We start from the raw sequence: 26,741 nt of genomic DNA on the forward strand, positions 1-26,741 counted from the left end.
ATCCCTGGACTATGCAGAGCCCACAGCACGAGGTCCACCTGTCCTGGACCGGCTGTACCTCACTGTCAGCATTGAGACACGGTCATCCCCTTCCCTGGCTTCAGGTGGCCAAGTGGCATTTCCCCAGGCTAAGCCCTCAGGCCACCCCGGGGCATCATTAAACTTCAGTAGCTCGGTGTGGAGGCAAGGGCCACACTAGCTGCAGGCAGTTTTCAGAATTGACCGTGGCCAACCCAGAGCAGCCGCTGAGCCTTTTTGGGCTCCCACTGGAGTCCCTTTTCTGGGACTCTGTGTGACAAAGGGAAACTGGAAGTGGCTGCTGGCAGAAAGCAAACTGTGTCTGATTCTGCAAGAGCTCCGAGGTGCGGCTCAGCAGTCAGGCACCTGTGATGCGGTGGTGGCAATAAGGTCATTGGGAGATGGAGTGAGGTCATGACAGAGAGTGCTCGAAGCGGTGCCCGGCATGGAGCAGGTGCCACGGGAAGTTTATTGCCGCCGCCGCCTCCTCCTCCTCTTTCTACAGTCACTACTATTAGCAATGACACACCAACACATTGGATCCGTGTCAGGTCTGTGGTCACACTGGGTCCTGCTCCCGCCACCCATTTGAAAACCTCAGGGGAATCCAACAGCCCCAGGCTTGTGTGGTTGTTGAGGGGGTGAGAACCTTTACCGTGTCTGTTTTTAAAGGCACTCGCAGCACGGCGGAACACGTTGAACATCTGCGTTTAGCACAAAAGGCCTGAGAACAGGCAGTTCACAGAAGAAAAGGAATTTGGCTAATGACCATAAAAACGCCACTCTCTACTAGGAAGCAAGACGTTGCAAGGTTCCAGCCTAAAACAATTACATTTATGTTTGCACGGAGACTACGTGAGGACCCCACATCTCCTCTGTGCCAGCCTGGCGCAACCCCACGTTTGCTCTACGGGAGCCAGGGAGGAGGTAAAGTGGCCTCCCTCGTGTCACGCCAGGAGCCCAGCGCTGTTACCCAGGGTTCACGGTGCTGCCTCCAGGGAGCCAGGGTAGCAGGCTGAGCACTCTGGAAGATGTCTGCAGACACAGGCTTGACACAGACGGGAACCGGAAAGGCTCTGGTGTGCAAAGACGAAGTTTGGGCTTTCAACTTTACCCCAAGAAACCAACGAGAGTGCCTCCAACCATCCCGACAAGCAAGCTGCCCTGCAGGGCCACAGCCACACCCAACCGACTCGCTCACCTCACTGAGGGTGATGGCCCCGGATGCTGCCTCTTTCTGCTCACTCTCTCTGCAGCCCTGGACTGTCTCCATTCAAGCACCAAGGTCAAAGCTCAAAAGCCCACGTTGTCCACGTTCATGCCAAAGATGTCTACCAAACAGTCACGCCTGCCCTGTAGCCAGTCTCACTCCCCATCACTCGCCTAGACTACGCTCTCACGAGATGTGCCCGCCTTCTTGCCTTGCACCGAGATGCTGCTTGAGGGAAGGGGTGCACACACACACACAGTGAAGAGGAGGGTGGCAGAGCTGAGGGTGTCTCAGCAAGCATCTCATTCCCCCTCACCTCGTCTGATGTGCCCACTTCGACACAGATTAACTGGAGATAGGGAATGAGCCATCTGAGGTGACACAGGACAGAGAGGATGTATGTCTGTCTTGTTCTCCTTGACTGCTCCAAAGCACTCAAGACAGTGGATGCTAAGTAGATGATGGATGGGTGGAAGGATGGAGGGATAGATGGAGAGATGGAGAGATGGAGTGATGAGTGGAGGGGCAGACGGATGCAAGAAGAAATAATGTGGAGCCGGTGCTGTGGCACAGCAGGTTAATGCCCTGGCCTGAAGCGCCGGCATCCCATATGGGTGCCAGTTCGAGCCCAGCTGCTCCACTTCTGATCCAGCTCTCTGCTATGGCCTGGCAAAGCTGCAGAGGATGACCCAAGCCCTTGGGCCCCTGCACCCGCATGGGAGACCCGGAAGAAGCTCCTGGCTCTTGGCTTTGGATCGGTGCAGCTCCGGCTGTTGCAGCCAATTAAGGAGTGAACCATCGGATAGAAGACCCCTCTCTCTCTCTCTGCCTCTCCTTCTCTCTCTGTATAACTTTGACTTTCAAATAAATAAATGAATCTATCTTTCAAAGAAGTAGAAGAAATAACGCACAAATAGACGCACGGCCAACCATGAACTCTTCAGCACCCTTGCCTCTGCCCACTGCACTACCAAACGAGGATCCCGCCGCTCTAAAACCCATCCCTAAGACATCTCCCCTCTGCTGCACCTGAGCTCTCCAGCCCTGCATTTTTCACAGTTCCTTCTCCAATCAGAGAATATAAAATGAGACTCCTGGTTATACCATGTCCTGGTTGCATGGGCCAGCCCCCGGTGCCCTCAAAATCAGGGAGCGTCTCTCCTGGTGAGCCTCGCCAGGTCTCTGCAGAGCCCAGGACCTGACACAGGTGCTCACGAAAGACCTGAAGAATTGGCGCCTCTGCCACGCAAGGGATGGCAAATTCTCCCCAGAAGCACCTGAAGGGTGGTCAGCCCGAGGGTGACAAGATAAAGAGTCCCCCAAGTCTTTTCTGAGTGAGTGAAACAGACGTGCACGCCGGGAGGCTGGAGACAAGGGGGCCCCTTCGCTGCCTCCTGCGTTTGATTTGCATCAAATTACATCAGGTTGATGTGATGTCACATGACATCCCCCCATGAAATGCATAAATCAAGGCACCCCATAAATTTAAAGGAACAGAGCTCTTTTCCAGAAGTGGCTAATTACTCATAAACAGCAGATATTTTATTGCCGTTAAAGTCAGTAGCAGCTTTTTAATAGCCAGAGCATTTTGTAACTCAAGCTTCTCATACCACGGGCCCGAGGAAGCCAAGCATTACCTGTTTGTAGCTCCCTCAAGGGTAGCAAAGATCTCGCCCAGGGAGAACATCTCGGGGAGGCTCCTGCAGCCCTGCCTGCCCGGGGCGTGTGAGCGGCACTGACCCATAGCAGCCCTGCCGGGCAGGGAGCCTGGTGCTGAAGTTAAGCCCAGCTCTGCGAAGGACTCTCGGCTCTCGCTCAGTGCTCTTAGCAGGGCCTGGCGCCTCCTGCATACTCACGGCCATACCAAGGGGAGCCCGGTTAATCAGGTCCAGACTCCTGGGCCACCCACAGAGGCCCGGACAGGCACCCTGCCCCCCACTCACACAAGGGAGGTCCCCTCAGGCTCCTCAGTAGCTTGGGTGAGATGTGGCCAGCATCCAGGCCCTGACTGGGGGGTCCACATGAGCCAATCACAATATCTCAAGCCCTGACCCTGGCGATTGGCTCAGGCTCAGCACATTGTGACCTCACTCAAGACAATGAGTGAGATCTAAGGCTTGTTGGGGAACTGAAGGATGCTTCAGGTGCTGAAGTGAGGTCCGGAGCTGTGGCAGCTGTTTTGTGACCAAGAACAGTGTGACATGGCTGCACATGGGGCTGTGCAGCACTCGGGGACAAGGCCAAGGCTGAGGAGACGGAGGAGCCGAGCAGGTGGCTGCTCAGGGATGCTGGGTCAAACGGCAACTTAAGCTGAGCTGTGTACATACTTGGCACTCACAAGAGCCAGAGCAGTCACCTGGTAGCTTCATTCAGTGTTGGCTGAATTTTCTGCCCCTTGAAAACAAAGGCATCTTGGTTGATATAAACAAAAACAAAACCACCCTTTCCTCCGGGAACGCCTGCAGCTCTTGCAGCTTCCGCTCTGCCTGTCTGGTGCTCTCCTGGCTCCGGGATCGTGCCAGCTCCCTCTCATCTGTGCTTTCTCTGGCTGAGCTCATTCCAAGGAGGCCAGCCTGAGCCCAGGAGGCTCCAGGCACAGCCCAAGGGCCCTGAGCCATGCACTGGCACGGGCTCCTTCAGAAGTGTCCCACGTGCTGTGGGGGATAGGAGGCTGGGCCTACCACTCTGCTTCCTGGACACGGAATGAGCCCTCCCCAGTGGGGGGAAAAGGCATCCCTCCCTCTGCTCCGCTGCCATCCTGACATGTGCCCAGGGATTTGAAATTCCACCATTGGGTCTTTCCCCTCGGGTTCTGCTTGCTTGCTTTGAGGAAGTGACGTAGTATACGTGCATCTCACAGGCTCCCTCCCTGCAGAGATCATTTGCCCGCACTGTCCTCTTCCACGCCCATCCTCCCCTCCCTTGCACACCCTGAACTACAGCTGAGTGTCACTTCCACAGGGATGTCAAAGCTGAAGCCCAGAGGGCTGCCTGGTGCACACCAGTGCTTCGTCTATTACTCCTGCACCAGAGCTGGGGATTCCTGGCCTCTTCTTTATTTGACAGTGAAGGTAACCAAAGCCTGAAAGGCTCAGAGGGACCAGGCTCTCACTGATTCTCTGGCTCCAAGTTCAGGCCCCCTGCAGACCCGTGTGAGCATGCAGGAGTGCAAGGGGCTGGGAACAGGGCACCCAGGAACAGGTGGACAATTGAAGGGAGAATGAGCTGGAGCAAGGCCCTGTGGCCCAGACACAAAGCGTCCGCAGACAGGCACCAGCTGAGCCACAGGGTTAGCTGCCAGGAGCCCCTGCATGTACTGCTAGCAAGCAAGGGGTCAGCGCAGCCCCTCCCCAGCAAAGCACAAGGGCCTATGTGTGGACAGGACAGTGCCCAGACCAGACCCTGGGAGACTCGCCCGAAGCCACACTCAGCCCTGGCAGAGAGCCTGCGGCCCACCGCTGCCTGGCTTCCCCTGGAATCCCAGTCAAGTCACTGCTCGCACTTGCCCCACCTCCCTGCCTCCCTTCGCAGTGACCACGCCCCTGCTCCATGCCCCATCACAGCTGCCCTTGCTTCCAGCTTGGCTCCTGCTGGAGACCCCAGCAGGGAGCCCTGCCCTTGAGTGCCCTTTGCACAGGCTGGGCAGGCCCTGGCAGCTGGGGACAGATTGAACGAGCTGTGCAAAGCCTGTCATCTTACTCGAGAAATTCAGCTGGCCAGGGCCTGCATGTGCAACCCCTGACCTACAAAACTGTGCTCACCCCCAGCGTCCTCGGATGCCACGGGTCTCAACTCTCAGCAGTGACAGAGAAAAGGGATTCACTGATCTGCTCATTCCCGCGTTCATTCACCGAACCTGGCACGGAACTGCTACTTGTCTCATGTCTGCGTCTCCAACCGGTCAGACACTCTGGATGGCACTGCCAGCATCTCCATCTGTTACTGTTGTGTCACTAACGCCCACCTGAGTGCTAGGCACCCAGCAGATTTCTGCTTGTTTAGCTTCCTTATTGTAGAAGATACAGAATACTCTTGGTAAATGTTGTGGAGTGGATGGAGAGGCAGATGCATGGCTGGGTGGATGAAGGGAGGGGATGCGTGGGTGGGGGAATGTGTGGGTATGTAGAGGAGGGAGAGGAGGAGGGATCAAGGGGTAGATGTGCGGACAGGCAGATGAGGCATGCCTGCATGCATGGGTGGATGGATGATGGATGGGTGCAGGGGTGGATGACAGATGGATGCATGGACAGATGGGTGCATGCATGCATGGGTGGGTGGGTGCACGGATGCATAGATTGTGGATGGACAGATGGATGTATGGACAGATGGATGTGTAGAAGGATGGATGGATGGATGATGGATGGATGTGTGGATGGATGGATGATGGATGGATGTGTGGATGGATGGATGATGGATGGATGGTGGATGGATGGATGATGGATGGATGGCGGATGCATGCATGCATGCATGGATCAATGGATGGATGCATGGATGTGTGGGTGGATGCAATGAGTAACTGAGCTTCTTCTAAGTGCTGGGTGCTATGAAAACGGACCAAGTCTCCTCTAAAAAGGAACAGGGTTGGATCTGATACCAACCCTGAGAGCTGGGAGAATACAGTAAGAGCTCCAAAATACGCTGCTGCAGGGAAGGGGGGGGGGGATGCAGAGGAAGGGTGGGGACACAGGGAACCCATCACCACATGGCCTGACATCCAGGGAGATGATCCTTGGGCAGCACAGTCCTTAGGCCCTCCGGGCATCTATAAGTTTTTCTGGGAAAATGGGTGCTCTAAGAGGTAGGGGGCTACTGTCTCTGGGGATCTTTCTGGTTGATGTTCCTCAGGCTGGAATCCAAGGCAAAACCTCTGGGGTCCATGTATCTGGCTCTGCTCTCCCAAATTCTAAACTCTTCCGCAGCTCAAAGACCCCTCACCTGTTTCAGAAAAATAAACAACACAGCAATAGTCTAAAAGGGCCTTGCAGCTCGTGTGCCCGATCACACAGCACCTTCCTGGGCCTTGCCCCGTCTGTAGCCGCACCGCAATAAACCGCCTTCAGGTTTTTGCCATGTTTTTGTACCCCTGCTAATATTTTTTTAATTAATTCACTATTTTTTACTTTAATGCATTTAAAGGGAAACTATATCATTACCCTAAATGGAAATTTGTATCACTTGCTCTAAATTAAAGGTAATTATAAAAATAAATAAAATGAGAACAATGTTATTAAATTCTGGCTGAACACTGCTGCCTGCAGCAGGCGCTGGCCTGGAGCCTGCTTCTGCTCCTGCAGAGGAGTTTGGCAACAGTAGAGGGGTACAAAAGGACACCCCGGGAGCCCCAAAGGGCTTTCTCCTGGAGATCTGGGGGCGACTGAGTGGGGCTGGGCCTCTAACGCCGACACTGGAGTTATTTCCGGCAGGGGTCCCCGTATCTCTTGCCCCGAAGCCTCCTTGGACATCCTGTCGCCCAGTTTCTCCCTGGTCCACACAGACTCTCCCCAGCTTCCCCTTTACCCAGGAAGGACCTTGGGCCCTAGGAGATGAAGGTCTTCTTAAGAAGTTCTGAGTAGATGGGAATTGATCGATCTTTCCTTCCCATTAAGGAAACAAATCATTTGAAAATACATGGATTTCTCCTGCTCTGTGCCTCCTGGGCTCTCCTCCCTCCCCCTGTCCCCGACTTGATTCCCTTCACGGGACTGCCATGGTCAGGGGTCTGCTTCGTCTCCTGGAACCCATGCTCCCCTCACGTCCAGGAGAAAGAAGAGTAGCATTTCCACACAGGAACAACTCTCAGCCTGCCCAGGAAGAAGAGCAGGGACGGCAAAAACCAGACACGCAAGCCACGCCTTTGTCTTCGGCATGGCCCAGGTCCTGGCACTCAGGGCCTGGCCTGCGTGGGTCATCGTGCCTGCCCCCCATGAGACAAAGACTGAAGACGGCCAAGCTGTTCAGACGCCGGCTCCTGAAACCCTACCAGATATTCCCTTCCAGGAGAGAAAGCATTCACGTAGCCACGACATCTTTATAAGAATAACTAAATAGATGGGCTTTAGCTTCGCAACGAGCCACACTTTTTCTCAAAGGGTGAGAGAAGAGAATTTAGGATGCTGTTTAAGAAGACTTTGCTTCTCCTGATATTGCCTGGGCGGGTGCTTGCGACGCTGGAGATTTTGTGTGCGGCGGCCGCCTTGTTGTAATTAACACACAAGTAGCAGCTCCACTTCCTGGTAATATATTTTTCTAAGACATTGATGATGCTAAGAGATTTTTCGAATCCCACACTGCAGACTTTGAAGTAACTGCATTGGATAGAGACACCTTAGATGAAATTGAAAATAACTCGCGTTTAATATGCCTCCCCAGGAGCTTTCTGGAGAGAATGGGTTAACAGGATCTGTGCACTGGGCTCTGGCAATCAGCGGGTTAGGAAGTCGCCTGGCGGGACCTGCCAGGCGTAAGAGCTGTGATTGGACCTTCTTCTTCGGGGTTGTTTTGGCCCCTGAGTATCTTCTTTGGTCTCAAACATAAATGACTTCCTTAAAGGATTTAATTAATTCTTAAATGTGCACAGGGCCCAAGAGCACAAACATTAGCTTGTTAAATGCATTAAGCCACACTCTGTTCGCAGCCACGCACAGCAGTTGCCTGGGACATCGCTGGGAGTGTGGCACGCAGGCTGGCCCCACACACGCCCGGCACCCTCGGTGCCCAGCTCCCCGGCCTGCCCTCAACCCCTGCGAGCGCCGGGCCATGACTCATCTCCAGGCCGCCTGTCACAAGCCGGTCCCTCCTCCAGCCCCCGGGAAGAGCCCTGGTGAGGACTCTGTCCTCCGGCTTCTCTATTCTCTTTCCCCTTCACTAAGCTCCCCGGGCTGCTGATGGCTTCTCCGTGCCTGGCAAGGACACCATGGAGCAGGGGACCCGTTAGGAGTCCTGCCTGGGTGGGGTGAGCTGCAGTGAGAGGAGCCTCCCCAGATGTGAGCACATGTGGGGAACTGAACTCCTTGCCTGTACTCGGACCCAGGCCAAAACTCCTCCAGGTTCCTTCTTACTCCTTCAGGTTCCTTCTTGTCTGGATTTCCTTTATGTAATCTGTCCTGGGTAGAAACTGTTGTAAAACAACAGAAACAACCTTCATCATCTACTGTAAAATTGGCCAGACACACACAGGCACGTCTATGCGTGTGCGTGTGCGTGTGCGTGTGTGTGTGTGTGTGTGTGACAATGGCTGCTGCCAATCACAGATAAGGGATGGTCTTAGGTGGCATCAGGAAGAATGGAAATTGGTACACTTTTTCAGGAAGCAGTTTGGGATGATATAGTCTCAAAATATTTATAACACGATGACTCAGTGTTCCACTCCCAGAACTAGAATGCTATCAGACAGAATTGTACTGGCGTGCCATTTATAGTAACAAAAAGTCACAGATGCCCCAAATGTCCAAGAGCCGGGGAGCAGTTACACTAATTTGCTGGGTAGTATAATGCATTAAGGATCTGGCTTCCCAAAACCACCTCAGAGCATGGGAAGATGCTTGTGATAGGACTCTCAGCGAGACATCAAGCTCTGATTACCGTTAGCTTCCAATTCTGAAAAGGGAAGCACAAATGTATAGAAAACAATGCAAGGAAACATACCAAAATATTGTTTTGGAGGGGGCACTAAATTTCTTCTGAATGCTATTACGGAATTTTCCAAATTACTTCCCGGGCATGTGTCATTTTTCTAAGCAGAAAAGCACAGTTATTTTTAGAGAGAAAATTTAAATGAAGAAAATGTACCCTCATTCCACAGAGCCCAACCTGTAACACTTTTATTCCTTCTTATTTTAAAATGTTTGGGTACCTGGCCACGTATCTGCCTTGACTAGGATCAAATCAGACTTTAGATAGCAGCGGCCGTAATAGCCACGTGGTGATGAAAGTGTTGGAACTGCACGCGTGTTTCTGAATGTGGTTCCCACAGGCAGTGCTTAGGGAGGGCTGCAGGCTGCAGACGGTTGTCTCTGAGTTGCTCTGCCATCACGGAGTCTTTCCAAGCCTAGGCGATGTCCCCACCTCCCCAGCAGCCAGCACTGTCCCATCTCAGCAAGTCCCTGGGGCCAGCGCCAAGTGTCCATGCTGATGTCTCCAACATGTGATGAAAGTGAACGAATAAAGTCGTTATCTCACGCAGTGGCCACGAGCTTCGTCTCTCTCCTGGGACATGTGGATTTTTACAGCCCTAGAAGCCTAAATAGTCCCATTCAGCCCAACCACTGCTTGCTGAGTGCCTAACACAGCGTCGGTGGAATCAAGGGCGTGAAGTTAATTTCCTCTCAGCCAGGCTCCACCCACAGCACAGCAAGAGTAGACAAAGGCACATCAACAGGGAAGCGGAGAAGAAAGGCCACAGTGAGCTGGCCAGAGACAGGTCCTTCCTGAGCCCACCTCCCCCAGGAAGGCTTCCTGGGTGTCAGAAACAATGACGCAATACTCAGACATCCGGCATGCTGGGCCACCCCATCATTCTGATACATGTTGAAAGGCCTCTAGCAAAACTGGGTATTCATTTACAATTTTAAAAAATCCATAGTGATACCAAAATAATTAAAATACCCATCTCAAAGCAACCCACAATTATGCCTACGGTAAAACACGAGGGACAATGTTAATAAACATTAAAAATAAGCTGAAGATGTAAAGACCCCCATCACCCTAATCCTAAACTATTATATGGCAGTTCCAGCCCATGTAATCAGCAAGGAAACTTGGGTAAGAGCTGTAAATGTTGGAAACAGAAAAAAAAAATTGCCTTCTAAAGGTATGCTTGACCATCTAGAAACCCTACTGAATATTCAAACAGAGTCGAAATTTAAGCATAATCTGCAGTAGATTTTATCAAGGTAGAAAACTGAGTACATTGGGGCCGGCGCCGTGGCTCACTTGGTTAATCCTCTGCCTGTGGCACCGGCATCCCATATGGGCGCCGGGTTCTAGTCCCGGTTGCTCTTCTTTCAGTCCAGCTCTCTGAGGTGGCCCTGGAGGGCAGTGGAGGATGGCCCAAGTGCTTGGGCCCTGCGCCCACATGGGAGACCAGGAAGAAGCACCTGGCTCCTGGCTTCGGATCGGCGCAGCGCCAGCTGTGGCGGCCATTTGGGGAGTGAACCAACAGAAGGAAGACCTTTCTCTCTGTCTGTTTCTTTCTCATTGTCTATAACTCTACCTGTAAAATAAATTTTAAAAAATCTGAAAAAAAAAACCTGAGTACATCTAACTTCTTTCATTGTTCCCAAAATCTCTGTAAATGGCATAGATTTTTTTTCATATAAAGTAATTCCCTACTGGCATTAGGGATCAAGAAAGGGAGTGATCAGCATGCCAGAAATAGTACAATATTCCTGAAAGATGGAAAAAGGGTGGGATCGAATTGAGAGAAGTAGAAGAAAAAAAAAAGGTCTCCGATATATTCGGAGGGAAGCACTTGAAACAAACTAGCTGATCCAGAGCAACTCAGAATCACAAACAGAGGGGTAGGAAGTCAACCTCACCCCAAAGAGCATGAAATGTGGAGATTGAAAGACAGGAATCAACTGATGAAAAAATGAAGCAGGGTGAGTTACAGTCATTTCTTCAAAAAAAATCATTTCTCTTCATTATTTGAAAGGCAGAAAGAAAGAGAGAAATCTCCCATCCTCTGGTTCACTCCCCAAATGCCTGCAACAGCCAGGGCTGGGGCAGGCTAACGCCGGCAGGCAGGAGCTGCATCCTGGTTTCCCACGTGGCTGCAGGGGCCCAAGCACGGGCACCATATTCCATTGCCTCGCAAGGCGCATTAGCAGGAAACTGGATTGGAAGTGCAGCAGCCAGGACTTGAAGCGGCATTCAGATAGGAGATGTGTGCATCCTTTCTGATAGGGTAGGGAGCAGACAGGAAGCCAGATGGACTGCGGAGAGCGGGAGGAAGGCAGACAAGGCCCAGGGTGTGCTGTCCTGTCTGCCTGCCCCTCCCACATGCGTGAAGTGAATCTGGAGCCCCGCCCCCGGCAGCCAGGAGCCAGCCGGCAGCTCTCCCACGCACTGGGGAAGCCTGGGAAAGTCACGGTCGCCCTCCCAGAGCCACCAGTCCTCTCTTCATCAATACCAACAATCCCTGGACACGCTGGGGAAGCTAAAAACACACACAAAAGAAGAACCAAGATGAACCCAGAAGAAACAAAAGGAATTTACAGGACAAGAACAATTTAATTACAAATGCAAACTCGTGTCCCTACAAAGAAAAAAAGAGCACGCCACCCAATAAAAGAGAAATGGCTGCTTGGAAATGCAGCAATCAGACAAGAAAGAATAAAGGTGTTGGAAACACGGATTTTGATTATACGTAGTTTTTAGAAATCTCAGCTGAAAATCTGAAAATCTGAATAGACGTGGTCCCAGACAAATTTCTGATGTGGAAGTTGTGCACATGCTCACACACACACTGAAGTGCACATCAAGGAGAAAAATCAACAACAAGGAGGTGCAATCCTGGGGCCGGCGCTGTGGCATAGCAGGTAAAGCTGCTGCTTGCAGTGCTGGCATCCCATATGGGCGGGCACCGGTTCTAGTCCTGGCTGCTCCACTTCTGATCCAGCTCTCTGCTATGGCCTGGGAAGGCAGTAGAAGATGGCCCAAGTGCTTGGGCCCCTGCACCCACATGGAAGACGTGGAAGAATCTCCTGACTCCTGGCTTGGGATCGGCACAGCTCCAGCCACTGCGACTAATTGGGGAGTGAACCAGCGGATGGAAGATCCCAATCTCTCTCTCTCTCTCTCTGCCTCTCCTCTCTGTGTAACTCTGACTTTCAAGTAAATAAATAAATCTTTTTTAAAAAAACAAACAAACAAAAAAGAAGGTGCAATCCAGTACAAGTGCTCTAAGTGGAACAGGGAGCCACTTGATGATGATGGTGATGATGACAGGAAGAGTGTTGGGGTGGGGCGTTCGGCAGTTAAGACACTGCTTGAAAAATGTGCACATCCCATGTCGGAGTACCTGGGTTCAAGTCCCAGCTCCACCTTCGTTTCAGCTTCCTGCTAGCGCACATTTTGGGAGGCAGTAGGTGACGGCTCCAGCACCTGGGCTCCTGCTACCCACCTAGGAGACCTGGGTGGAGTGCCAGTCTCCTGGGATTAGCCTGGTCAGCCCTGGCTCTTGTGGGCTGACAGGTGGAAGATCTCTCTCTCTCTCTCTCTCCCCTCTCTTCCCTCTCTCCCCTCTCTCCCCTCTCTCCCCTCTCTCTCTCCTGCCATTTCAAATAAAATAAAAATTAATTACTTAATTAATAATTTATAAAAATTAAACCTAAGAAGATTTCCAGTTTATAAATGAAAAAGACAACAAAAAGAGTAGCTAGAGACTGGAAAAAAATGAAGAGTTAAATTTGAAAGAATTCCCTAGGTGCTGGGAAAACTTCTGGAAACAAAATTTACACACTGTCACATCAGAAGAAACTTCCAAATTGCAAACAAATGGGCAAAAGTTATCAGAAGAAGCAGAAAGAGCTTATCACAGGGAATGAGAACTGGAATGCCAGCCGACTTCTCACTAACAACACTGAATGTGTCAAAACAGGCAGGATTTTCAAAAGGCTGAGGAAAGTGACTTTAAACTTAGAATTCTAGGGCTGGTGTTCTGGCATGATGGGTTAATCCACTGCCTGCAATGCCAATTGGAGTCCTGGCTGCTCCACTTCAGATCCAACTCCCTGTTAATCCACCTGGGAAGGTAGTGGGAGACAGCCCCAGTGTTTGGGCCCTTGCCACCCACATAGGAGACCTGGATGGAGCTACTGGCTTCTACCTGGCCCATCCCAGGCTGTTGTGGCTATCTGAGGAGTGAACCAGTGAATGGATCTCTCTCTCTCTCCACTTTTCAAATAAATAAAATAAATCTCTTTTAAAAATCTTCAAGATAAAAATAACACATTTTCAGACACAAAAGGATTCACGCTCTCTCTAAAACCATTGAGGGCCGAAGGAAGCAAAAAATGCAAATTAAGAGTGAATCAAATGTCAATAAAAATTTATACCTAACCCTAAATAATCGGTAGTGCATAATATTTTTGCTCAAAAGTCACATAAAAGAAAGGGAAAGGAGGTGGGACTGGGGTGGAAAGACAGAGTAAAAAGTTTGCTAGAGCGTTTGTCTTGTTCCAGGAAGGACAGGCATGCTGAATGCAAACACATACACACTCACACACAAATTCAAACATAAATGCTAGAACGGAAATGTGTCCACTACAGGAACAGATCATGGGTGAGTGTTTGGTAAATCAAAAAAGAATATGGAACAAAGAAAATGCAATCCTCATAATAAAAGAGAGAAGGAGTAAATAGAACTTGATATGCCACACTTAATAGACAATAAAAAACATAAATTTAGATAGCAGGAATGAAACCATGTCAGTCAACCTACTAAATGTTAATGGGTTACAATCATGTACAAAAGAGACATTGGATTGAGCTAAATGTGAAATTCAGTTTACACACAAAGGTTGAAAATACAGGAATGAAAAGGGCATAATAAAGCAATGCCAATAAAATGAAAGAATGTATTACACTACTAGTATAAGATAAGATGTCATTCAAGGCCAAAACATTAAAAGGTGAAAGAGATTTTTATTCCAAAAGAGGGTTTGATTTGTCAAGAACTGCAAGATACAGTCAGCCGAGAACCACATGTCCCCACGAATGAAGCTTGAAGATACATAATGCAAACACTGGAGCATTGTCAATCCGTCACGGAATGGCTCTTCCTCAGCCATTCATAGGAAAGTAGGTTTTAAAAATAAGAATATAGCAACTTAACTCTACACCCAGTGGAAAATATAAATTATTTACACTCATGCAACATTCTAAAATGTTTTGTGGATTAGACCATACCTACAAAAATACCTCAATGGATTTCCAAAGCATAGAAATCTTATTTCACACCTGTTCAGAATCAAACTAAAAACAAAATGGTAGCAAAACAAGCAAACCAAAATTCTTGGAAGTGGCTAATATAGCAGTTAAATGAAAGCTTATGACCTTCAGTGTAATGAAGAGAAATGGAAAGGCATTGAAAACGAATGGAGTAAAAGCCTTCAATTCAAGAGGATGGGGGTGAGCAAAAACAACCCAAGAAAAGCAGAAGGAAGGGATTCAAAAGAATATTAGCAGAAATCCATCAAATAGAACACTCTCCTTCTCCTATCTCCAACGCCCTAAGAGAGACTGCTCTTTGAAGATACCAAGAAAATAAATGTGGCAATATGGAAAAGAATTAAGAAAGAAAACACACACGCGCGCACACACACATACACATAGGACAAAGGAAGGGAACATAAACTCAGATGCAAAGTGGAATTCTTAACAATTACAATACAGAAAAACCTTATACCACTAAACTTACAAATACAACAAAAAATAAGCAACTACCTAAGAAAAATGATCAGATAGGACTCAAAGTGCAATACCTGAATGAAATGATAACCATGGAATAAATGTAAAATATAATCAATGGTCGTTTTAAAAAATCTGGTCTGTTTTATGCTTATAGTTTACAAGAGCTTCAGAGGTGTTAGAATATCTCTGGGCGCTGGTGGTGTGGTGTAGCCAGTAAAGCCGCCAACTGCAATATGGGCATCCAATACAGGTGGCTGTTCAAGTCCTGGCTGCTCCTCTTCTATCCAGCTCTCTGTTATGGCCTGGGAAAACAGCAGAGGATGGCCTAAGTGTTTGAGCCCCTGCACCTGCATGGGAGACCCGGAGGAAGCTCCTGGCTCCTGGCTTCAGCCATTTGGGGAGTGAACCAGCAGATGGAAGACCTCTCTCTCTCTCTCTCTCTCTGCCTCTCTGTAAAGCTGCCTTTCAAGTAAAATAAATAAATCTTTAAAAAATAAAAATAAAAAAGAATGAAATGAACCCCATAGTATAATAGCATTAAGTTCATCAAAGAGAACTGGAGCTTACCCCAATAATTCAAGATTAATTCAACAATGGGAAATCTAATTCACTAAATTAATATCTTATAAGAGAATAACCATATTAGATTAACAATGTCCCAAAAGTACTTGAAAAATCTCAACATTCCTTCCTGATTTATAAAAAGATAAGTGGTCTACATTACAAGTTATATTTGATGGCAAAATATTGGAAGCATTCCTATAAAAGTTAGCAAGAAGACACTGTTGTAGAAATTTTAGCCAACGCAAACAATCTGAATTTTTCAAAAGATGAAAAAATTTATAAAATATGATGACTGATAAGGAACTGATAAAGCTGTCATTATTAACTCTTAAAGATAACTATACAAAAAAATCCAAAAAACAAAGTAGAAACTATTAGTACTGATAAGTGTGCAGTAAGATGTCAAAAGTAAAATCAATGTACTGAAAATAATCATTTCATGAACATCAAAATCCAATTGTAATTACCAGAGGGAATTTCAAATACCCAGAAGTAAATAAGAAATGGAAAAGACCCACATAAAATGAAACATAAAACTTTATGGAAGGGCATAAAATAAGATCTGAAGAGATGATGAGGTACACCATGTTCATGGATGGAAAAAATGACAGTGAAAATGTGTAAGTTCCTACTAAGCTAATCAAAAATGCAAGTCAAATTTCCAATAGGATCATCTATCAGACTTAGCAAGTGGAATGTGAAATTTATCTGAAACACATGCAGTAACTGCCCCACAAACTCCAGGAAAACAAGGAGAGGGCATGTGCTCAGCAGGTGCAAACCCATCAAAATTACAGCAGTGGGAATCCCAGGATTGTATATGGGAATGGACAGTAAGTTGCCGCACCTGGCAGACAAAAGGCCCCACGGTGACAAAGGGATTTGACCAAGTGATGTGTCAGCTCCGAAATGGAGGAGCAGACTGGCCAGCAGACCTCCTGGGAATGGGCTACCAACTTCTGAACCTGCTTTGCATGAAACACTGCACACAAAATTACTTAACCCCCAAATAATGTTACAACCAAGAAGTTGTCAATAAAAATGCAGTAGCTTTTGTTTTCAGAACCTTTGGCAAAGAGAACTCTCATGCCCTTAATCAAAAGACAATATCAAAATGTTTTCAACTTTTCTGCCACAGAGGCACACACATACTGGATGCTAATATGTAAGAGCCCTTTTATATTAAGCCAGGGAATAAGTAGTTCAACAAAATGTGCAAAAAAATATAAAGAGGACATTTTAAGAGGAATCCAGATAAAGATTTCTGAATGAAAAGTAAATTTTCAGGAAAATGCTAAAGGATGTTTGTAAAAAAAAGAAAAAAAGTGTCTGGTGCATCAGCCTGTCAACAGCCAAAGAGCTTCATCTACATTTGTTGGCAAGGGTGTGGGAGCCTGACCACTCTCACATACTATCTGCAGACCTGTAATCAGGTGCACCTGTTTTGGAAAGCAGTTGGGCACTATCCAGGGAGATTCTAAGTGCAGGCACCGCTCAGTGTAACAACGTCCCTCGCAGGTACCTGTTTCATAGAAATACTCATGTGGGTATGTGCCAGAACTTTTACAGAGCATTTGTCTCATCGCAGAAGGAACGGGAATGACCCAAGCGTAAGTCATTTAGGAAGCATCTAAGTCCATATCCTGGAAAGCCTGTTTCAGTGTTAGAGAAACAAATGGATCTCTGTGTTCTTAGGAAGACAAATCCAAGTGGGGAGTCAGCACATATGGGATTTCCATGTGTGTGACAACCACGCACTCCTTTCTGTCTGCATGCACTTGTGCGTGGACAGAGCTGCACCAATCCTTGGACAACAACCGCTTCTGGGGCAGAGTGTGGGATTGGGTGGAGATGTGAGATTTCCCCAAGACGTTCACTTTTCACCATGTAGTCCTCTGCAGTAATTTCAAACTTGTTTTATTCATAATTTAAGAAACAGTAAATAGAGTTTACCTCTATATATACCTCAATTGGAAAATATAATTTTAAAATCTCATTCAAAGTAACAAATCACAAATATAGGATATGTGTGTGATGTGCGTGTATAAAATGTTGCTCTAAGAATATACATCAAAACCAGTACTTGACGGATTAAAGATTTATATTTTAAAATAAAACTATAAATACATGAGAAGATGAATTTAGGAATATATTAATATAATAGTGGGGTAGGAAATTATTTTCAAAGCATGACACTACAAACAGTGAAGGAATAGATTAAAAGATTTGACCACAAATCCTTTTATCTCATTAAAAAACATCATGTACAAAAATAAAAGGCAAGTGAAAAATTTGGAAGAAACAATTGCAAGATATGTATAGGACAAAGGGTTAATAACTTTGAAGTAGGAAAAGATTCTACAATTAAAAAGAAAAATTCAAATATCCAAAAGGAAACCAGAGGGCACAAATTCTTCACCAAAAGAATTACAAACATCCATCAAAGATCTGTATTTTCATATCTATATAAATATATGAAGGTTTTGCAGTAAGTTCACAGGAAGATGGATTAAAAGATAGGTACAGGGGTGGGTGTTTGGCCCAGCAGTTAAGACACAAGTTGGGATGCTTGCATCCCACATCAGAGAGCCTGGGTTTGAGTGTTAGCTCTGCTCCCAAGTGGCTGGGCTCCCCACCCATTTGGGAGACCTGGATGGAGTTCCTGGATCCTGGCTAAGTCCTGTCCCAGTCCCAGCTGTTGCAGGCATGTGGGAAGTGGACCAGCAGGTGGGAGCTTTGTCTGTCTCTCTGCTTTTTCTGTCTCTCAAGTTTAAAAGATGATAAACATATTTTGGTGCAAAAATTTTGAAATGCATTTAAATAAGCAGTATCAAAAATATTCATGGAGAAGGCCAATTATGAAAAAACCATATGGACTTCGAAACTTCTTGCACCAAACCAAACCTATCTTTCAATTCCATTCTCCATGAGCTTTTTGAAATACCCTCATACAGATAGAGATAAATATCTATGCGAAATATGGGTATACATATATATATATATTAAGCTTAAGAAACAAAAAGTAACATGAGATGCTTTACATATTAAACTGATATTCCCTTGTAAAATAATACTCAGTATTGGTGGAATATAAAGAAAAGGCATTGTCACAATCAGTGTGCAGGTGGATGGAGGGGGATAATTTGACATAATATGCCTGAAGGGTAATTTGGCAACAGGTTTTCAGATTTTTAAATGTGAATTCCCTTTAACCCAGCATTTCCACTTCTAGCAATTAAACCTAGGGAAATAATTAAGAATGTGTACAAAGATTTGCTGAAATGACGTTCATCAAAGAGTCATTTAGAAAAGTACACCTAGATTGCCCTCCTTCCTTGTCTGCTTCCATGGGGCCCAAGGAAGAAGAAAATCAGGCAGGATGCTCCCCCAAGGATAACTGCATTAGAACGAGAGTTCCGCACGATTAGGAAGACTGGGGATGCCCTTTAGCAGAAGCAAGTCTAAACACCACGCCAGCAGGGGTGATGAGAGTCTCACAGGCAAACCTACTGCAAGCCACTGGTAGGAAAGAAACCCTCCCAGCTCAAAACCCTTGACTTGTGTGTTATGCATTTCTTATCACTCACCTTTCCATCCAACAATTATTTACTGAATAACTGCTATATACCAGTCACCATTCTAGATACCTGAGAACATTCGATTGCAAGGATGGGTGGATGGGTGGGTGGGTGGATGGATGGATGATGGATGGGTGGGTGGATGGATGGATGGATGGAAGGATGGGTGGGTGGATGGCTAAGTGAAAACAAAAGAAGAAATGAAACAAAAGCAGACCACAACTGAGCTAAGACACCTGACAGCCTTCCCCCTCTTCCTCCTCAACCCTCGCCAGTGTCTATCTCAGCTTCAGAAATTGACAGAGGGGTCCAATGTTGTGGCACAGCCAGTTTGGCCACCACCTGCAATGCCCGTGTTCCACGTTTGAATGCTGGTTTGTGGTCCTGGCTGTTCCACTTCTGATCCAGTTCCCTGCTAATGTGCCTGGAAAAGCCGTAGAAGATGGCCCGAGTCCCTGGGCCCCTGCACCCACATGGGATACCCGGAGAAACCCCTGGCTCTTGGCCATTTGGAGAGAGCCAGTGGATGGAAAATATCTCTGTCTCTCTCTGTCTCTGTAACTCTGCCTTTCAAACAGATAGATAAATAAAATAAACTGTAGAGGAGACAGCAGGTCACAGCTCTCAACAAAGGTCAAGAAGATGTCTGTGGCATTAGAAGACAGTGACGATTTTTTAATTCCTGGAGAAGAGGGATGTAGATGGTGTATTGGAAGGAAGGAGCTCAAAGAACAAAGATGGCAATGGGTGGTGACAGGTTCAGCACCTACGGGGAGGAGGGAGGCCTGGCTCACACGGGCACACCTTGTAAGTTGGTACCACACACTCATCAAAACTGGGACAGAGAGTTGAACATTAAAGTGAGTACTTGGGGCCAGCATTGTGGCACAGTGGGTTACACCACTTGCAATACCCACACTCCATACTGGAGTACCCATTCCAGTCCTGGCTGCTTCACTTCTCATCCAGCTCCCTGCTAATGTGCCTAGGAAAGCAGTGGAAGATGGCCCAAGGGCCTGGGCCCCTACCACTCATGCAGAATGCCTGGCTCCTGGCTGCAGCCTGACCTGGCCCTGCCTGTTGCTGCTATTTGGAGAATGAAACAGTGGTTCGAAGATCTCTCTCTCTCTCTCTCTCTCTCTCTCTCTGCCTTTCAAATACAAATTTTTAAACATTTTTAAAAATAAAATGATCTATTGAATTAAATTATTCACTATAAAAAGGTTTGTGAAGTCGAATCCTACCTTATATACAACAACAAAAACAGACAGAAAACATGTACATGGAATGGGCTGGGGGATACACAGCAAGGTGTTGGCATTCGTGATCACTAAGGGATGTCCATTGCCCTCTCGCTGCTCATCTCTATTTTCTAATTTTTCAGAACCATCTAGGGCATGATGGTAAGAAGAGTTAGTCACATATGTATGGAACTGAAAAAGAAGCAATGTCCCAGACCCCATGCAGCCCACTGGGCCCGGAGGGCACACAGCAGAGGTGCAAGACAGGCTCCCTCATTCTCATGGCCCCTTGCATGCCTGCATCATTAAGTGAGCCAAATGACTGGCACAAGAGAGGCGACCACATCTGCCAAAGTAAAGCCACCCCACAGAGTCACTAGCAGAGACCGCAGGAGCTGGGGCAGCCCTCTCGACTCTGTGGAGTGCCTCTTGGCTTCCATCTCTTTCCAGACTCCAAATGTTTAGCAGGGATCAGCACTACACGGTGTAGTAGGTTAAGCCGATGCCCCCGGCGCCGGCATCCCAAATGGGTGCCAGCTCACCTCCCCGCTGCTCCTCTTCCATCCAGCTCTCTGATAATGAGCCTGGTAAAGCTGTGGAACATAGCGCAAGTGCTTGGATCCTGTATCCATGTGGGAGACCCAGAGGAAGCTCCTGGTTCCTGGCTTCAGATCAGCCCAGCTCGGCTGTTGCTGCCATCTGGGGAGTGAACCAGCAGATGGAACACCTCTCTCTCTCCTCTCTCTCTCTCTCTCAACTCTACCTCTCAAATAAATAAATAAAACCTGTTTAAAAGATGTTTAGTAAACACTTTTCCAAAGGGTATTGACATCAGGAATTTCTACATGGTAGCAACTTACAGGGTAGACACGTGTAAGCAAGTTGCAGTGGCTCCTGGTTCAAAGGGAGCACACTCACTACACCAGGCTGGCTCAATGCACGCAGTCACACAGCCACTCAACAGACGGTCACTACTCGGGGCCCTGTGTGCCACTGGCCCTGGAACATTGCCCAACGTTTCCCAGCAAAACTGGCAGCAGAGAGTCTCAGTGCAGAAACAGAGCTGGGAGAGGGCTCCACTCACTGCTGCATGGTCCAAGTCTCCTCCATGCCCAGACCTAAAAATACGCATTTCCTGTCTCAGGTATCTACAGCCCGGAGAACAGAGCTCTCCAGGATGATTCTGCTGTCTCCTGTTGGCCTGCAGCAAAGCGGGTATGATTTCAAAGAAAATGCCCACCTTTCAGGGACCACCCCAGCCCTCAGCAGCCCAAAGCCAGTTATGACCCAGGCACCGTGGCACCTGCTCCCAGTGAGCACTCTTCACTCCTGCTTCCCTCCGTCTGCCCTTGGCTGCTTCCCTTCCAGTACTCACCATGCTTGACCAGTGGTCCCCTTTCCTTAGTGTCTACCTAGACTATAAAACCATAGGTTGGAAATGTTTAGACCCAGGGCCAGCACTGTGGTGCCACGGGTGAAGCTGCTGCCTGCAATGCCAGCAGCCCATGTCAGAGGGCTGATTCGAGTCCCGACCCAGTTTCCTCCTAATGCACCTGGGAAAGCACTGGAGGATGCCCCAACTGCTTGGGTTCCTGCCGTCTATGCAGTCCCTAGCTCCTGGTTTTGGCCTGTTGTGGATGTTTAGAAAGTGAAGTGGAAGATCTGTGTGTGTGTGTGTGTGTGTGTGTGTGACTTTCTATCACTCTGCCTTTTGAATTAATTAGAGTTAAGAAGAAATGTTGGTGCCCTCCGTGCTTCCTGCACACAGCACATCCTTCTCAAGTAGCCAATGCACAGTTCCTCCTAAGTCCAGAGATTCTCCAAGTACGTGATGGAAAAACCACCTCCTAGGCCAGGGAACCCGCACGCTCTCTGGGGCGCAGTGTCAGTGAGAACACACGCAGCCAACAGTCTGGGCACAGGCTCTGATATCATACCCATTTTATCACCATGGGAACTAAGGCACAGAGAGGTTACATAATCTTGCCAGTGTCTCATGATAACCAGTATCGCTGGACATGAACTCCAGCCTGCCCGTCTCTGCTCCATGTTCCCAACCATTAAGCCACCACTTAGTCCAGCGGCCCCGTGGGCTGAGGAAGCTGGAAGCTCCAGGACACTGGAGTGGAAACCCATGGCTCACTTTGGCCCACTACACCTGGGATGTGCTGCCATGTCTCCTCGGGGAGTCGGAGCTCCCCTAACCAGACCAGAGAAACCCTTGTGCTCAGAGTGGCCTCCGTCCACCCCAGTTCAGGTCTATGCAGGCAGTAAGCCGGGCCGCCATAGGGCACTGCTGGCCTCCAGGCCATTCCACGGGCATTTACCCTTGCAACACTGTGGGAAAGAATAAATAGCACAGCACAGTAAGGAGATTGTAAACCATCAGCAGGAAGCCAAAAAGTAAGGCAGCCCGGGCCAGTGGAGGGAAAAGCCGGGAGGACTGAGTTGCCTGAGTTGACCCTTCAGTTCCCGTGAGTTCTTCAGCCAAGCAGAGAGCCCATTTATGGTCATCCCTAGCCACGCACTGAGTGTCTTCCACGCGGCCAGCCTGGCCTGGGAGTCCCAAGCGTCCTCCCCAGAGAAGCCCAGTGCAGGCCCTAGGTCCCACCAGGAGTGCACCAAGATCAATGGCACCACAAGTCCCGGGGCATCAGAGAGCAGCAGGAGGAGTGGGCATTGGCCTAGCAGTTAGCACGCCCACCCGTGGGATCGACACCTGCCAGCAGCTGCTGACTCCAGCTTCCTGCTACTGCAGACCCCGGGAGGCAGCAGCGAGGGCTCAAATGATCAGGTGCCTGCCCCTGCGAGGGAGACCTGAACTGAGTCCCTGCTCCTACTCCCATCCCCAGCTGTTGTGGGCATTTGAGAAGTGAACAAGTGGATGGGAGTCCGTTTCTCTCAATCTCTCTCTCGCTCTCTTTCGTCTCCCTGCATGCATGTGTGTGTCTGTCTTTCTGCCTTGCAAATAAGCAGATACAATTTTTTTTTTTTTTTTAAGAAAAAGAGTGGCTGGAAGCAGAACTCTAGTAAACAAAGCTCAGCAGAGTTCAGCAGGAAAGGAGGGAGGCCACCATGGCCAGCAGACTGGCCCTCGCCCCGGGGCTGCAACTGTGCCTTGGGCATGCGCTTCTTCCAGGAAGTGGACACACCTCTCTTAAACGGAACCTGCCCAGGACTCCAATTGCATCAGAAAGATGCAGGCAGGGCGGAAGACAGCCCTGATTCCCCAAATGCCACAACCATGACAGCTTCCCTGAGCGCGCGCAACAGCGAGGGAAAATAGAGCAACACAGTCTCACGCAGCCTTTGGCCTTTTGGCTCTCACTCTCCTTCTTTCAGCATTTCTGGGGGAAAGAGTTTATATTTTCAAAGGACGGCCTTGTCTTCTTTGCACATTTTCCTGAAATGATGTAAAGAGGCAACTTCTAGAAAATCGCGTAATGACGGAAAATGCAGGCCCTCTGAATGAGCCCGGCTGTTTGGCTATAATCACTCCAACGTCTGAAATGCCCGGCTCGCATATGCTTCAGAGGCCGCGACGAGCAATCTGCTCCTGATGCCATTTTAAGCAACTGCCAGCCAGCTTCCATCTCTGAGTGTGGCTCCGCGGTGGAGGTGCGCGCACGCCCACACGGGGCCCCATTCTGGTGCGCTCTGCGTGTGAAAGACCCCGGGGAACCACCATTCCTGCCAGGGGCCAGGGTGCGGCGACAGCACTTGTCAACGCTGATTCCATGTTGGACTTGGGGTTTCGGCCTCACACTGAAGTCTTTGTCTCTGCAGACAGCGAGGGGCGAGCGTAACCCCTCCAATCCAGTCTGCGGTAGAACAGTGGAGTTTGTAAAAAAAAAAATCTGAGAAAGAAACCCTAGGCACGCACTGTCTGGTACAGGAAGGGGCTGGGCCCATCAGTGTGCGCTGCTTTGGAAGGCTGGTGGAGACGCACATCTTGAATGCAGCCCAACAGCCATGCGCCTGCTTTTACAACACAGGCACCTGTCGAGCCCAACAGAGTTCCCAGTGAGAAGGGGGAACAGAAGGTGACTGTGAGAGTCAGAGTAGGTTGCTGCAGTGGCCAGAGACCCCCGACACACTTCACAGACGAGCCCTCCTTCCTCCTTCCGAGGGAAAAGCGCACATCCCTCTAGCCATCCCGGGACTGTGGGGAAGGATTATGCTGCTAGAGATTTCAGGTTAGCTTCAATGAACCTGACATCAGTCTAACCCAAAATAACCCATTCAAGAGAAAAGGAAGAAATAATTGCTGTTTTCTCTTTTTTTCCCCTCCGCTATATTGCTATAATGATTTTGCATAACAGATTGAACAAAGTGCTGTTGTGACAGGTGGTAGAATTCAGCTAGTAAGCACCGAGACAGGGTTCAATTTAGTTTGTGAATCCTTTAATTGTTGTGCAGCTAATTAAAGAAGGTTCTTTACACTCGCAAGTGTTTACCGTTGCTAGTATGCATACATGAAAAATTAAATTGTGCCTTCAAGGGCTGAGAACTATAGAAAAATCATAGCTGAGGCTGCAACATGCTTACCAGCTCAAAATAGCTGCTTTTCACAATTGGAATTTGTAAAACTTTTTGCTAAGCAAATATAGAGCTAATTAGAAGTGTTCGTTGGACCAATTAACATTTAAATAAATAAGCCATATTGCACATTTCACAGTCTTTATTTAATGATGCTTCTAACTCTTTGGAAAGATTCTCTTAAGTACAAATAAGTTGTCATAAAAATGAAAGATAAAAATAACCTCATAACAGTATATGCTATTTTTTTCCTCTTGCCTTGAAGTCCTTTACTGAAACTCTGTACCTATTATTGAGAAAGAAAAGAAAGAAACATACACATACATACATACATACACACACACCACTGCCACCCACAAATCCAGATCTCCCTTTCAACTCTAGTTACCTTGCCCCCTCCCCGAAGAGAAACAGAGAAACATATTTTATTACTATTTAAATTGTTATGATAATTCTGTTTACTTACGGTCTCTACCCCATGATAGAAAAATCTGTCTTAGAAAATCCCACTTTAATCTGAGAACATGCGTAAGCAAGGAAAGAAAGCAGAGGGACACCAAACCAGCAGCCACCAGGGAGCACGGTGGGGGAGGCAAAGCCCCAGGCGCAGGTTTGGGCAGAGCCCTGGGTGCTGTCCAGTCCTGGAGGAGGCCAGAGCATTGGAGGGGAGACGGAGCATCTAACCTGGAACTTGGAGGGGAGGCGGAGCATCTAACCTGGAACTCGAAGTCCTTTCTTTCCCTCAAAGATCAAGACACAGAGGTCAATGCCACGGAAGAGACCACGGAGAAATAGCGCCACACAGGCTCAACCCACGCAAGTCTGGCAAAGACGCAAAGTGCAAAAGCACTTCAGTGGAGGCAGGATAGCTCCATCAACAAATGACGCGAGAGCAACTCGGGTCAATCGACAAGCAAAGAACTTTGACCTAAACCTCCATCCTCTCCAAAAAAGGGATCACAGATACAGAGTAAAACATAATGACAGTTATAGAAGATAAGAGAGGGGGAAAGCCAGGCAGGGGGACTTGGACCAGGGCTCTTGGTGCTCGGATCAGAATCGAGCAGTTCTCCAACTGGCTTGACCTCAAAAGGAAAAACCGATAAACTAGATCACGTGGCAATTAAACTTGTGGCTCTCTACAAGATCCTGCTAAGAGGATTAGAAGACAAGCTACAGACTGGAGTAAATATTTGCAACCCACATATCTGATCAAAGGCTCACTTCATATATATATATATATATGTGTGTGTGTGTATGTTTTTATATATTATATATATATATATAGAAAGAACTCCAAAACTCAGTTGTAAATATATGTGTGTATGTATATATGTAAAATATTGGAAAATGAGCAAAAGACATAGCCAGACATTCACAAAGAGGATATACAGAAAGCAACTGAGCACGTGAAAAGACATTTAGCATCACCAGCCGTTAGGGTGCACAAATTAAAACCGCGATGATATGCCTCTACACACGCACAGTACTATTTCATTGAGGGGCCGGCACTGTGGCACAGCAGGTAAAGACGCTGCCTACAACACCAACATCCCATATGGGTGTCAGTTTCAGTCCCAGCTGCTCACTTCCAATCCAGCTCCCCGCCAGTGGGAAAGCAGCAGAGCATGGCCCAAGTCACTGGGCCCCTGCACCCGTGTGGAAGGCCTGGATGCAGCTCCTGGCTCCTGGCTTTGGTCTGGCCCAGCCCTGGCCATTTTGAGCATTTGGGGAGTGACCAGCAGATGGAAGATTCTCTCTCTCTCTCTCTCTCGATCTCTCTCTCTCTCTCTCTTTCTCTCCCTCCTTGTCTCTGTAACTCTGTCTTTCAATAAATAAAATACATCTTTAAAAAACAAAGAAATGTTTCATTGTTAGAACAATTTAAACAAAAAAATAACGACAACGCCTATTGGTGGTGAGAGGATAGTTCCGACGCTGTTGGTATGAATGTACACTTGTACACTCTGGAGAGCTTTGGTAGTTCTTCAAATTAAAAAAAAAAAAAGACATTTCCCAGCATGTACATGTCTGAGCATTTCATCTTAACGAAATAAAAATTTCTGTCCACACAAAACCTATACCCTAACGTTTGTAGTAGCATTGTTTTATTTTTTAAAGAGTTATTTATTCAGGGCCTGCGCCGTGGCTCAATAGGCTAATCCTCCACCTTGCGGC

The 26,741-nt window shown here is 48.0% G+C and overlaps 1 protein-coding gene across 7 annotated transcripts in view; it reads right to left on the minus strand.

Annotated features, from left to right (window-relative positions):
- Window positions 1–26,741, minus strand: part of ZNF536 (zinc finger protein 536) — a 457,958-nt gene that overhangs the window by 267,253 nt on the left and 163,964 nt on the right. Inside the window, exon 1 of one of the 7 annotated variants that reach the window (XM_051833371.2) lies at window positions 3,172–5,233. The exons of 5 other annotated variants lie outside the window; for them this stretch is intronic. The gene's annotated coding sequence lies outside the window, so the exon portion shown is untranslated. Of the gene's footprint in view, window positions 1–2,865; window positions 5,234–26,741 lie in introns of those variants that run through there. One more of the 7 variants, XM_051833368.2, reaches the window with a different exon arrangement.

The sequence above is a fragment of the Oryctolagus cuniculus genome, chromosome 18 (genome assembly GCF_964237555.1).
Source record: "Oryctolagus cuniculus chromosome 18, mOryCun1.1, whole genome shotgun sequence".
NCBI classification, from domain to species: domain Eukaryota; kingdom Metazoa; phylum Chordata; class Mammalia; order Lagomorpha; family Leporidae; genus Oryctolagus; species Oryctolagus cuniculus.